A 14451-nucleotide genomic window follows, 5' to 3' on the forward strand; every position below is an offset into this window, starting at 1 on the left:
GATGCCAATATTTATTTTTTAGAATTTATATTTGTTTATGCTATTGTAGGTGTCCTGATTTTCCCCCTTTTACTCCCTTGCACCCAGACCCTCCAACTCCCTCAGGCCATCTTTACAGCAAAGGGTCATGCTATTCTTTGGCTACTGTATTTACTATGCTGTACTTTATATCCCCATGACTATTTTGAAACTACAAATTTGTACTTCTTGTTTTATCTTTAAAGATTTTATTTATTTATTTTTAGGAAGAGGGGAAGGGAGGGAGAAAGTGAGGGAGAGAAACATTGATGTGTGAGAGATATCTATTGCTTCTTGCATGCCCACAACCAGGGACCTGGCCTGCAACCCAGGCATGTGCCCTGACTGGGAATCAAACCAGTGACCTTTTGGTTTGCAGGCCAGCATTCAATCCACTGAGCCACACCAGCCAGGCAGCAAAAAAAAAAAAAAAAAAGAAAGAAAAGAAAAAAGAAAGAAAACTATTAAAAATCATCATCTTATGAATATTTCAGTGTTTATATCTAAAAGATAAATATTGGACTTCCGCCAAGATGGAGGCATAGGTGGAAACACTGTGCCTTCTCCCACAACTAAGTTTGAATACAACAAAGGTTTGGAGAAACAAAGACACAGCCAAAGAACAGAAAATTGAATAATATGGAAGTCCGACTACAACTAACTGTTCAACCTGGACGGTAAGAGGGGCAGAGCCAGCAGCGGAGCAGGGTCGGGCAGGACAGATCCCCCGACCTAGGCGCGAAAGTGGCCCGGACCCAGTCAGGGTGTGGGGCAGACTGACCATGGTCGCACATTCGCACACAGTGAGACGGACCATGCAGGCCCCAGGGGGCGAGGGCTGACGGTGGTGGCACACTCACATGCAGTGGGACGAAATGCGTGGGCCCGGTGATGGTGGCAGCTGCCGCACCTGTGGGGGCCGCGGGGGGGGAGGCGGCAGATGGGACACCATTGCTCCTCTTTGACCCCATCCCCACATACAGCGTCACAACCCAGCACCTGAGTTGCCCTGCTCTGGTGAACACCCAGGGCTCTGATCCTGCTATGGAACAGGCACGCCCAGCCCAAAAGATGGCGCAAGAAGAACTCAAGGTCCCAGAGCCAATAACTCTCAGCAACCGAGAAATTGCCAGCCTCTCAGAAGCACAATTCAAGACACTGTTGATCAGGAGGCTCACAGAACTGGTTGATTATAGTCACAAATTAGAGGAACATATGAAGGCTAAATTAATTGAAATGAAGGGAGATGTCCAGGAAATCAATAGCGATGGAAAGGAAACTGGGACTCAAATCAATGGAATGGGCCAGAAGGAAGAACAGAACATCCAACCAGAAAGGAATGAAGAAATGAGAATTCAAAAAAATGAGGAGAGGCTTAGGAACCTCCAGGACATCTTTAAACGTTCCAACATCCGAATTATAGGGGTACCAGAAGGGGGAAAGAAACAGCCACGAGTGGAAAACTTATTTGAACAAATAATAAAGGAGAACTTCCCCAGTCTGGCAAAGGAAATAGACTTCCAGGAAATCCAGGAAGCTCAGAGAGTCCCAAAGAAGTTGGACCCAAGAAGGAACACACCAAGGCACATCATAATTACATTAGCCAAGACTAAAATGAAGGAGAGAATCCTAGAAGCAGCAAGGGATAAGGGGACAGTCACCTACAAAGGAGTACCCATCAGACTGTCAGCGGATTTCTCAAAAGAGACCTTACAGGCAAGAAGGGGCTGGAAAGAAGTATTCCAAGTCATGAAATCCAAAGACCTACAGCCAAGATTGCTTTATCCAGCAAAACTTTCATTTAGAATGGAAGGACAGATAAAGTGCTTCTCAGATAAGGTCAAGTTCAAGGAGTTCATCATCACCAAGCCCTTATTATATGAAATGCTAAAGGGACTTATATAAGAAAAAGAAGATGAAAAATATGAACAGTGAAAGGACAGCTAACACACAGTTATTAACAACCACACCTAAAACAAAAGCAAACCAAGAGGACAGCTAGATCAGGAGTGGAACCATAGAAATGAAGAACACATGGTGGGTTAGCAACAGGGGAGTGGGAGGAGGAGAAGGGGGAAGAAGGTACAGAAAATAGCATAGAAAGTAGGTAGAAAATAGATAGGGGGAGGGCGAGAATAGTAGGGGAAATATAGAATCTAAAGAACTTGAGACCTGTGGTTATAAACTAAGGGGGGGAGAATGGTGGAGGAGGTAGTGTGTGGGTGGAGGGGAATGAAAGGGGGGGAATAGAACAACTCTAACGGTATAATCAATAAAATACATTTAAAAAAATAAAATAAAATAAAAGATAAATATTAGGGAATATTCTAGTTGAAAATTTGGTACTATCCATTTTGGGCCCATGATTTATTGGTCAGTTACTTAAATTTTTGAAACAGTTTCCTCATCTGCAAAATGAATAGACTAATTTTCTCAGAAAAATTTGAGTATTAAATGAGACAATATACTCAAAACACTTCTACAAAGCACAATATTAAAGGTTGGGTTTTCAACTTCTGTGTCATTCATTTCCCACACTGAGCTACTGACGCAAATCTCCACATCAAAGTCCAGGTTGGGGAGAACATAGAAAGCACATCCTGCTTTCCCCTGCAACGAGGTTTTCCAAATAACACCATGCCTCATAAATATGACAGACTTACAGAGAGTCAGCAGTCATGTAGAACATATAGCCCTTGCAAGACTATAAAGCCATAAGGGAAAACAAATAAAGCATTACTTTTATATGTGGTAAAGAGGAGCTGTTGAAAATCATAAACATTTACAAGACTCTAATACAACTTGATTCTCAAACAGGGGTATGAGCATTTCTAGATGGGTGTAACAATGTACAGGGTGAGAGAGATGGAATGAGATGTGTTGGCACACCTTAGTGGAACCTCTCCTACCATGAATAATATGCAATATTCTTTTAAGTATGTAATAATAACAATGAGATTAACATATACTTACATAGATGTTTAATATGTGTCAGGCACTGTTCTAAATCCTTAACATATACTCATTTAATCTTCACAGTGATTCTTCTGGATGAGGGGAAGTTGAGGCACAAGAGGTTAAGAACTTTACCAACATTACATGACCAGCAGTGGTGAAGCCAAGATTTAAATTCATGATTTGGGTTCAATCTGTGTTTCTACCACCACTTTACCTATCTCTCCTCTCAAAATGTATCAATATAGTATTATTTTCCAAACATCTAGCTATTCAAGTACTCTCTTTTTAATTTTTAAAAAAAATTTTTAAAAAGATTTTTTATTTATCTTTAGAGGGGAAGGAGAGAGGGAGAGAAACATCAATGTATGGTTGCCTTTCATGCATCCCCTGCTGGGAGTTGGCCTGCAGGGAACCGGCCTGCAACCCAGGCATGTGCCCTGACTGGGAATCGAACCGCGATCCTCTGGTTCACAGGCCAGTGCTCAATCCACTGAGCTACGCCAGCCAGGGCTCTCTTTTTAATTTTTAAAGTATATCATTGACATGTAACATTGCATTAGTTACAGGTATATAACATAATACTTTGAGATTATTATAATATATAATGTATAACATATTATTATAATATATATTATACATAATTATATATATATTGCAAAATGATTACCATAATAAGTTTAGTTAACATCCATCAGACACTTACAAAGGAGAGCCCCCAAATCCTCCGGAATTATCTTCTGGAGGGCAGGCCCCTTCTAGTATCAGATTTTTCCACTAGCTGAGTGTTCTAGGAACCCAATTGTATCTGTGTAGTAGCTGGTGTTGTTGTGAGAAGCTGCATTCGGCTTCAGTGATTTTTTTTTAAAGATTCTTTCAAGGTGTTGCCTATTTCATGGGGGTGATTTATGAGAGTGCGTCTGCTCACACTGTGCTGAGTGTTCAGCAGTTTTTGACCCAAAATGTCATGAGTCCCATGTCCCATCCTCCCTATTCACCATATCTTGCCCCAAGTGACTTACATTTGTTCTCCCAGATGAAGAAAGTCCTCAAAGGGGAACGTTTTGCCGATGCAGAAGAGGTAAAAAAAATGGCAGAAGCTCTAAAAGGCATCAAAGTCAATGAGTTCAAAAGCTCTTTTGAGCAGTGGGGAAAAATGTCTCAATAGTTGTATTGCATCAAATGGAAAGTACGTTGAGAGTGACTGAAATTAAAACATGTAAGAATAAACACACAATGTTTATAAATAAATTCCAATTTTTGGATCCCCCTCATAGTTATATATATTTTTCCTGTGATGAGACCTTTTAAAGTCTACTATCTTAGCAACTTTAAGATATACAACACGGTATTGTTAGTTATAGTCACCTTGCGGTACTTATTTATCTTATAACTGGATGTTTGTACTTTTTGACTGCCTTCACCCATTTTGCCCACCTCCCACCCCCTACAAAATACTTATTTGTAAAAAAAAAATCCATGAAATCAATGGTTTGGTTAGCTGGTCATATTATCTTCTAAGACACATCTGAAAACAAACTCACATTTACTAAAATAAAAAATTCAATCTAAGTGATCTCATTTATTATGATCTTGGACACATTGTTTTATGGGGTACACAGCAGTAAAATTGAAGCAAATTCATAATTAGGATGTCAAAATTTGAACTTATGGCAAGTAAGTTGTGTAGACTTAGGCCTCTAGACCCTCTGGACACATTCTTCTGCTGTCTGAGACATATAGGTAAGAAGTTCGAAATAAATTGCTTAGGGAAAGAGGCTTAGAGAACATAAAACAAAATCTAGGGTTACATATCTGTAAACAGTGAGAATTAGTCATGGTGTTTTCCAGGAGACTTACTATTTCCTGACACTAGGGTTATACCCAGAGTGAGATACAATCTTTGTTCTCAAGTCCCTCTCGGCCTACCAGGCAGGACAGACCTGTCAATATTCCGAAGCAATGTGACAGGGAGGTTGAGAGAGGTTTGAAGGTGGTGATAAGTTGGCAGAGTAAGGGAGATAATGCTCTACTTGGGAGAATCAGAAAAGGCTTATTTATGACTTTTAGAAAAGATTTGGAAGAGAGAGGACTTTGCGGCTTGCAGAGGAGAAAAGAGAAGCTTAAAGCCCCAGGCCCTTTCCAACCCTGAAAAATATTTATTAGCCAACAGTATAGAGAAAAATGGAGGTTCAGGGACCTATACCAATATGTGCAGAATGTGGCCCCATGCCTAGATCTCTCTATCTCCAAAGGGTAATCTCCCTTGACTACATGCTAACAATTACACACAAGAATTGGAGCTGGAGCCAGATGGCGTTTGCTTTAGGATTCTGTCATGTCTGGGTATGTTTTGAGAAGTGGCAAGGGGTCGCCAAGGTTCCCTTATACTGAGACAGTGTAAGGCACTGTTTAGGAAGCAGCATTTTTGGTGTACAAATCACTGGAAAGTGGAGAAATCTCCACATTACACTTCAGGTCTTTGGTGTCTGGAGACCGAATTTAATAATGGGTTCTGTCACTTGTCAACTATGTCATTAAGGTAATTAATTTAATTTCTTGATACCTTTGTTATTTTATCTGTAGAACTGGTGGTATTGCCCATTCTTGGAATGGTCATGAAGATTAAATTAGATCATGCATATGTAGAAAATATTCTGGCAACAAAGAACTTCACAGAAATAACTTGTCATGTGCGTGTGAGAATGGCCAGGTAGTGTTTGTGGGGAGGAATTATTTCTTAGTTTACATTTCCTAGGTTTAGGAGTACATCCCAACACGAGGGAGTACAAACAGAAAAAGAGGCAGTCAAAAGAGCAGAGATATCTAGGGCACGAAATAAATGGCAGTGACAGTGGTGCCAGCAACGGCAGAAGATCAAAATTCCCCTGGGCACACTTGGCCCTCCGCAATGGCAGGTGTCCAGTGCAGACTTCAGTGGCTGCAGCAGAGTGCACACTGTGGAGGCTGTCATCCGGCTACTGCTTTAGGGGCCAAGGACAGTGGGAGCATCACTTCAGTGAGGTAGAACAGAAGAGAGCTGTTGAAAGAATCTTTAGAAGAACACATTCTTAATGTTTCAGGAGGCTCAGTTTTCCACAGAACATGCTGGGACAGAACCAGAAAAATCCTGATGCCTGATTGCTATTGTGATAATTTTTTTTCCCTTTGGGCTGGTATGTTCTGGGAAACACAGTTTCCACTTAAGCAATAGTACAAGGGAAGGAACTGAGAACTTCTAATAATAGAAATGAATAAGTAAGTGGGAAATAATATTCGACATGGGCAAGTGTAATGGTCAGCATCCAGTAATTAATGCTAATATGTTTTCAAGGTAAAGAATTCTGAGATGTCAATTTGAATTCAAGGATGTAGATTTTCATTTAATTATTCAATGTTCTGCTTTAATATAACACAAGTAAAATATTGGATATTATTTAAAAACTTATAATGATGGAAGAAAGCATAATTTTCTTTTATTCAAAAAGCCATATTGTGTTTTTGGCAACACACTCAAGAAAGACAGTAGTGCTAAAAGTAAATAAAATTCAGTACTACAGGAATAATAAAAATTACAGAATGGAAAAATTCCACATAGGGGCAGATTTGAAAGACTAAGATTCTGAGGTAGAAAAGGCCCAGGAAGAGATAGGATCAAAGTCTGTGCCACAGTGTGTATGTGGAGGGGGGAATGTGGACTTGGTCACCAAATCCCCAAATTCTAGCGTTATTAAGTAATCACTAAAGCTTCAAAATGTTATTTCAGGACAAATAAAGGGGACAAAATTTTAAAATGGGTAATCTACATGTGAAATTCATCCTAAAAGAATGAATAGTTGAAAACTGAAATAGAACATTTAAAATTTAAAAGAGCATGAAAATCAATTTGTAATAAACTTCGGTAAACATTCAGGCAGTGCAGGTGTTTTTCCAAGTTTTCCATATTGACACATAGAGAACAAGGAACGTGGCCTCTGCCTGCCCACAGACAGAATCCGGGTACTTGGTCGCGTGGCATTTTTGCTGGTTTTTTAGAGAATCGAAATGGCCTGACATTTTCCTGCTTTGTATGGCAGTGGCTGAGTTAAAAATGGGAACCCTGATTTCTGACTTCCACTTTAGGACAACTTCAAGGAACAGTGCCTCTAATTAATGAGAATGTTGATGTTTTGAATTATAATTGTTAACAATACCAGCAACAACAATAGATTTGGTCTTTTAGATTCCATTATCATCTTATGTAAAGAAAAACACTCCATTCTTAAGCAGATCATAAGCCTCTTAGTCTGAGAGTGACTTGTTAAATAATTCTTAACAGGACATTTTAGTCTCTGAATAAACAGAGGGTTTCACATATCTTTATTGCTCTAGTATAAACTTTACATAATAGTAACAAAAAAAATTGAGCCTAATTAGTCTCTTCCAGTAAAAGTATTTTAGAAATTTTCCATTGCCCAATACCCTCCCATAATGAAAAATACACCGCATGGGAGGTATGTGTAAATATTTGATTCATGTTTCACTGATTTCAGTGTCACAACCTATTAATCATTAACACTTCAAAAACCATATACCTGGTTAGTTGTTTCCAAAGTGCATTCTTTCTCTAAAGGATTTTTAGACTTTTAGAAGTAGAGAGGCCCCTGGTGAGCACCTAGTCTAATATTTTAATGTCACAGGTGGTGAAACAGACCAAGAATGTTTGAGAGACTTTCCTTTTTTTTGAGCAACATTCACAAAGTCCTCCATCCAACCTTAGCTGGCTCATAGGTCCATGATCTTCAGGCCCCCAACCCAGTGCTCTTCTTTAAGAAGGATGATTTTTTGCCCTTTGTTCTGAAGGAACATGGATAGAACTACAATAATATCATAGTTGTAGAAATCGAAATGAAGAAATTTAGAAAATTGTAGGCATACGCACTTGTTTCCGATGCTATTACATGTGGTCACTTCGTAAAATTAATGATAGCCTATTTAGAACGAATTGTTAGAATATTAACTCGATGTTAAACTACTATTACATAAAATAAAGTTTCCTAAACTAGTGCCAGGCATACAATCAGCATGTAAAAATATTAGTTAAATCTGATTGTGATTTTTTTTTAATTTTTGACATTCACTATTATTTTATATTAGTTTCAGGTATACAGCATAGTGGTCAGACAATTTTTAATGAAGTGACCCCCTGATAGTTCAGGACCCACCTGGTACCATACATAGTTATCACAATATTATTGGCTCTATCTCTTATGGTATACTGACTTTGATTTTTAAAATGAAAATTCTACATGATGACTGGTGTGGCTTAGCTGGTTGGAAATCATCCTGCAAAGTGAATGTTGCCAGTTCAATTCCCGGTCAAGGCGCACGCCTGGGCTGTGGGCTGGATCCCCTGTTGGGGTGTGCGTGAGAGGCCATGGATTGTTGTTTCTCTCACACATTGATGTTTTTCTTCATCTCTTTCTCCCTCCCTCCCCCTCTGTCTAAAAATAAATAAAATCTTAAAAACTGAAAACTCTAGATAAAAAATGCCTGAATTATTTAATTACCAGTATATTTATTTTAGAAAGTATAAATGCATCTAGAAGATGGTGAATAAATTAACGTAGTCTGAATGAAAATGAGTCAAAACAGCAATTTGGTGTAATGTGGACTAAGCCGCCACCTTCTATGTGTCAATGACCTCTGGTCTCTGGATGCGATAGTGAAGGAAGTATCAAGATCTGGTCAACGATCCTAGTAGAGCTAGTCATTTTGACTATTGAATAAGCACTTGTATGGAAGGCTGGTTTCTCCACATATGAGTGGAGAAGCAGTATGATGCCCTGAGTAGAAGTTAGGGAACTCTAAACTCTTCTCTTGAAAATTTATGCTCAGGGTAAAACCTACAGAACTTTCCCACTAACTCATTCGGAGGAGCCAGCAACAAGGTGCGGGGAGCCTGACATACTGGCAAAATAACTTTCTTCCTTTTTTGGCTTTGATGAAAGAGATAAGGGATGAACATAGAACAGCTTCCAAACCCCTGCTCTTTGGTCAGTGCCAGAGCTGATGGCTTGTTACCATATTTTCAGTCTCTCAGGAGCAGAGGCAATGTGCCTGGACAGAGTGGAGCTCAAGCTGCAAGGAGCTGCTGCAGGGTGAGGAGGTTCCACTGAGCTTGTGGGGACTTATTCCAGAGAACACTGCCCACACTGTCAGTCTCTACTGAGATAAGTAAACTTACAACCGAGATTGAGGTGGTGCTATTGGTGGGGGTGCTGGAGCTTAGTCCCTCAAATAAAATGAGGAAACTTCTAGTATAGATCTTGGCCTTAAACCTGTTACCTGTTGATAAATAAATTATTAGCTTACTTAAATAGAAACTGGTTGGCATGCAACAACAAAAAAAAGAGGAATCTATAGACAAGCAGTAAGGAAACTTACCATTTTTTCCCTCCCTCCCTCCCTGAATCAATTCAGGGAAACCAAAGTTTCAATTTATATTTTTATTTTCCTCATAAAAAAGCTAATAGTCTAACTGGGTACCATGGCAGTGATCGAGACAAGTATACATTATTTGGGTGTTTTACTTATATTGTGATGCAAATTACAAACATTGGCACTGGGGGCATTGTGATCTGACGTATTTGAGGAATAGCATCAGGAAAAGACTAAAAGCTCTGGAAACAGCCTGGGTAGAGAGGTAGTGAGTGCCGGTAGTGCTGAATACTCTCTTGGCCTTCTTACTCGTAAGTTAGAGATGAGAGTAGTACCTAATGTGGTCTGAAGTTTAAATGTAATGACATATGTTGGTTAAAATAAAAAAAAAACAGGAAATAATACACCGTGCAAACACTAACAAAACACAGTAAAAGGCTGGAGTTGTTATATTGATAACAGGTAAATTAGATGTTATGGTAAAGAATATTACTAGGGCTAAAGAAGGCCACTACATAACGATAAAGGAGCTAATTCATTAAGAAGACATAACAATCCTAAATGTATATATACCTAAAAACACAGTTTCTAAATACTTGAAGCAAAACACTGGTAGAACTGAAAAGAGAAATATAGAAATCAACAATTCTAGTTGGAGAGTTCAACCTTGCCTCTTATAATTAATAGTACAAATAGAAAATCAGTAAAGACTAAGGAGACTTGAACAACACAATGGACTTGATCTATATAATATTTATGGCAAACTTTATGCAATAGCAACGCAATACATATTCTTTTCAAATGCACATATAACATTCACCAGAACAGACCATATTTTTAGCTACGACATGGATCTCAACAAATTTAACCAGATTTAAATTAAATGATTCAAAGTATGTCCTCTGATTACAATAAAATTAAAATAGAAATTAATAACAAAAAGATATGGAAAATTCCCAAATATTTGAAAATTAAACAATATGCTCTAAATAAAGCATGGATCAAACAAAATTCCACATTGAGATTATAAAATATTTTGAACGGAATTAAATAAAAAATAACACATTAAAATTTGTGGGTGTAGCCCACATAGTATATGGTGGAAAATTTTTTGTATTAAATGTTTGTGTTAGAAAAGAAGAAAATCTCAAATATATGATCCAAGCTTCAGTCTTAAATAGTGGAAAAAGAGCAAATTTAGCCTAAAGTAAGCATAAGAAAAAAACTATAAAAACCAGAGGAGGAATTAGTGAAATGTAAGTAGAAAAGTGAAAAATCAATGGAATAAAACACTTTTGCTTTACAAAAGTCAGTAAAACTGATAAATCTGTAGTCTGATTGATAAGAAAAAAAAGAGAGAGAGAAAGATTACTCCAATATTAGGAATGAAATAAGAGACATTACAGTAGCTACCAATACTTTAGAAGGCATAAAAAAGGAATATTATGAATAATTTTGTGTTAATAAATTTATAAAGTTCAATGAACTAGGTAAATTCTCTTGTAGTCACACACCACAAAAATTCATGAAATAGGCAACAGAAACCTGAGTAGTTCAATATGTATTCAAAACCATGAAAGTTATAATGAAAAACTGTTCTATGAAGAAAATTCTAGGCCCAGATGGCTTCATTAGTGAATTATAACAAGTGTTTGATTTAAGGATTAACCAATACTAACTCAACACAAGCTCTTCCATAAAATATGGAAGAGAACATGTCCCAAATTATTTTTTGAGGCCAGCAATGCTCTGATGAAGACATTCAGAGAAAAGAAAACTAAACCCCAATATCCCTCATTAACATGGGTGCCATGTAAAAATTATTAACAAAGTATTGGAAAATTGAATTTAGTGATACATAAACATAATACCTCGTGACCAAATGAGTTCAGTGCAGAAATTCAAGTTCAGCTTAAAATTTGAAAGCCAGTCAATTTAACAGACTAAAATATCAAATGATTATCTCAATAGATGTATAGCATATATATTTGTTTGTATGTTGCTTTTTCTACATAACTTTGGTATTTGTAATTTTAAATTTATTTCAGTTAATGAATACTTTTCAAATGGTATTACCAGACTTACATAAAAAGACAGTCCAATGTCCCTTTTAATTTTGTTTTCATTTTTGATTTTTGCTTCCCTGAAACAATCACTTTCAGATCTTTTAGCTTTTCTTTTAGTATATAGGTTTGTAAATAATATGCTTCCTAAGAATTTTGTTTTTTAGCTTTTGACATTACATATTGTTTTGCTACTAAGAAAGGTGATGATTTTGCGTGTGCGCTCTCTCTTTTTCCCTCTCTCTCACACGCACACATACTCACGTGCATTCAGATACTTCTCTATCTCAGATCTGCTAAAAGATGTAGTTTTAGTTCAATCAATAATCTATGCTTAAATTATCATGTGACTATTATTTTCAGCTAAACTACATACTATACCATGCTTACAGCTCTTGTAAGCTCTAGTTCAACTTCTTGTATTTCCTGGAGTTGGTATTTTTCAGAGTTAGAGTTTTGTTTCCATTGTTTTCTTTGATTCATGCAGTAATTAATCTCAAAATTCTATCTATAGACTGAAAGAAATCTCTTTTGAATAGTTTACATATCAGATAGTCTTTTTTTTTTCTTTCTGGGTGATACCCTTTCTTTTGTCTTTTCATCCAATTTGGAGTGGTTGCTTTTTTAGGCATTTTGAACAACTGTTATCACTATTATCCTAGGTTTTTCTTTTCCATCTTTCTTTCTTTTCTTTGTTTTTCCTTTTAGTCCCCCTCCCCAACCTTATTGAATCTCCTGTTCTCTGCTATCCCTGTAGGTCTATCTATTTAAAATTTTGTAGCTGTCATTTTGTAAGTATTTGGGTAAAAGTAAAGATAAAAATGTGGGCTCAATATATCCTATTACAGGACCAAATTTGTTAACTTTTCATAGATTTGGTTTGAAATACCCCTGAAAGTTGTTCCTTTGACTCTTGATGAAAGATACTCAGTCCTCCATGGAATATTCAGTAAATGATGATGAAGGTATGGGGGATTCAGGTATAAGCTAATTTTTAGTTTTTACACAAATATGAATTGCTGATTCTCTGATATAAGAACTTAAAATGTCCAAATCTCCTTTTTGTACTTCGTAAGTATTTTCTTCCCCTAGCACAATAAAAATTATTTAGGATATTGCAAAATGGAATAGTGAGTTAATAATGTTCTATATTTGCAGAGTGCCTTTTATCCTGAGGTTTGCCAAGTATTTTATAACTTGAAGAAGAGATTGTCTTGTTCTCAATTTAAAAGCATCTCATTCTGAGATGAAATATTATTATCTTGTACATAACTATACAAAATAACATTTTAATGAAAGAAACATACCATTGGAGAACTATGAGAATCAAATGACTATTTTTTAAAAGATTTTATTTATTTATTTTCAAAGAGAGGGGAAGGGAGGGAGAAAGAAAGGGAGAGAAACATCAATGTGTGGTTGCCTCTTACTGGGCCCCCACTGGGGACCTGGCCTGCAACCCAGGCCTGTGCCCTGATGGGGAATTGAACTGGCAACCCATGCTCAATCCACCGAGGTACACCAGCCAGGGCAAATTACTAATTCTTAATGATCACAACTCAATTGATGCTTTTTTATTTTATTTTTTAATCCTCACCTGAAGATATATGTATGATTTTAGAGAGAGAGGAAGGGAGAGAGAGAGAAACATGGATTGGTTACCCCACATACACATCCTGACCAGGGATGGAATTCTCAACCTATGTATGTGCCCTGATCGGAATTGAACCCAAAATCTTTTGGCGTACAGGACAATGCTTCAAGCAACTGAGCTACCTGGCCAAAGCTCAGTATGCTCTTTTAGTTTCTTGTAGAATAGCATATAAACTTGATGGGCAACTTAAGTTGAATTTCTTGGCTCAAATTAGAGATAAGTGCTAGTATTTAGTTATCTATAACGTGCTGTATAGCATTTTTATACCCCAAACCAGCAACTACAAACTAAGGCAAATAGGGAGTTTCATGAAGACTGTTCAGAGATTTGAGGCATAAATAAGTAAAAGATTTTGAGATGAAAAGTATTACCTATAATATTTACTTTTCTAATTAAATATTTTCCAATAGTTTCCAAAGTAACAGGAACCCTAAAAGGGTACCAAGAATATTCATATACATATCTCAAATTTTTTAAAATCCTGAGTGAATCCTAAGAACATAGAGCCAAGTGAGGTAGCAAAATCAGATATTCTATTTTGTAGACTCCCACTTAAATTCTAAATATATGACACTGCTTATTTAGTAGTCAGACTTCTGGCAATCCCAACCCAAACCCACAGCTGAGAACCTGAACATAAACACAAAAGCCTCAGAGTGGTCATGATAGGTGTCAAGAAAGCTAGCACTTTATTTGTGGTAGGGGCACGCCAACTCTCACAAATGGAATATCACATTTAACACATACTCCATTTCACAAGTGTTTAAGAAAAAGGAAAGGCCACTATTGGTAGGCACACAAATAGTAAAGGGCACACTATTTTAGAAAGATTTCCAAAAATGAACAAATTTGCTTTGTTAAGTACTATTGGATGGAAAAGTGACTCTTATTAACTTCACTTTTTCCACATAAAATGATTTTTTTCTCTTGGGTCAAATAAAACCCCCAAGTAACATCAAGTTAATATCTAGCATTAACTGAAGAGCTCAAGGTCATGTTAATAATATATTAAAACTCCTAGGTATAGGGCAGCAGTCCCCAACCTTTTTGGCACCAGGAACTGGTTTTGTGGAAGACAATTTTTCCATGGACTGGGGTGGGGGGTGGTTTTATAGCCTGCCACCAGGTGTAGCTTAATTGTCACTTGCCACTCACTGATTGGATTTTGATATGAGTCTGAAAGTAATTGATTTATTATGGTCTCTGTGCCTTTGAACCTCTCTGCTAATGATAATCTGTATTTACAGTCATTACCGAGTGCTAATATCACCATTTCAGCTCCACATCAGATCATAGGCATTAGATTCTCATAAGGAGCATGCAGCCTAGATCCCTGTATAT

This window comes from Sturnira hondurensis, unplaced genomic scaffold (assembly GCF_014824575.4).
Source record: "Sturnira hondurensis isolate 20B ecotype Veracruz unplaced genomic scaffold, ASM1482457v3 Scaffold0008908, whole genome shotgun sequence".
NCBI classification, from domain to species: Eukaryota; Metazoa; Chordata; class Mammalia; order Chiroptera; family Phyllostomidae; genus Sturnira; species Sturnira hondurensis.